Consider the following 1,056-nt stretch of genomic DNA (forward strand, 5'->3'; position numbering starts at 1 on the left):
TTTGGGGGCGGGGAGAGGGGGCTCCCCCTTTGACGATCTAAAGCCACAGCGCCTGCCTCCTGCCACCGCGTTTGTTTCAAAGGAGAGAAACCCAGAGGCGCAACTTTCATTCCGCTGCCAGAGGCCCAGCACCGGCAGGAAGGGGCCGGCTGGCGGCAGGACCGTGGCTACGCCGGCCTCCCCGCCTTGGGGGCTGCTGCCCCCGTCCCCAAGTCAGGGGCAGGGCCGCTGTAGAGGGGCCCGAGGTTTCTCCAGGGTCCTAGGGGGCAGGCGTGGGAGGACTGGGTGCCAGGAGAAAGGACCTCCGGGAGCGCCCCCAGAAAGGCTGTGGGGGGGGGGCGCGAAAGAAACCAGGAGGCCCGTCTGGAAGGGGGGGCTGGGGGTGCAACAAGCAACACGCTGAGGGGCTCTAGCCCCAGCCACTCACTGCAGGTCAGCTTTGCCCGCCCTCCATCTGCCGCCTGGGGAGGCACATGGCCTCCCTGGGAGCAGCCCAAACCCGCTGGCAGCTGCTCCCCGCCCCCAGGAGAAGGGCAGGTCCCCCCCAGGAGAAGGGCAGGTCCCCCAGGAGAAGGGCAGGCCCTTGGACCAGCCATGGCAGCAGCAAGAACTCCCCATGGCACAGGCGAGGGGGCAGCTGCGGAGAGGTGGGGGCACAGCTGGGGAAGCACAAGTGTCCTGACCTCTGAGCCCCACCCCCACATCCGAGGACTGTGCAGGGGGCCCTGCCCTCGGGGGCCAGCAGAGGGGACACACCCCTGACCCTGGCAGGCCATGTGATCGGTGACCGTCCAGGGTGGACTGAACACCCTGGAGCTGGGTCGTGCCTGGGAGCCCCTGGCTCGGCCCCCAGAGCCGCCAGATGGGGTCTGACACTCAGGAGCCCAGAGCCATGGGCACCTGTGGGCAGGTCACTGGCTGCCCGGCGGGCGGCGTTTAGGAAGTGACGGGCTCTCAGCCTCAGTTTCCCCTCACGTTACTGAGCAGTGAGCACAAACCACAAGCCTCCCGGGGTTCTATGAGGTCGGATGGGTTGATACCCATGATGGTGCAGTG

Source organism: Myotis davidii, unplaced genomic scaffold, assembly GCF_000327345.1.
Source record: "Myotis davidii unplaced genomic scaffold, ASM32734v1 scaffold3211, whole genome shotgun sequence".
In the NCBI taxonomy this organism is placed as follows: domain Eukaryota; kingdom Metazoa; phylum Chordata; class Mammalia; order Chiroptera; family Vespertilionidae; genus Myotis; species Myotis davidii.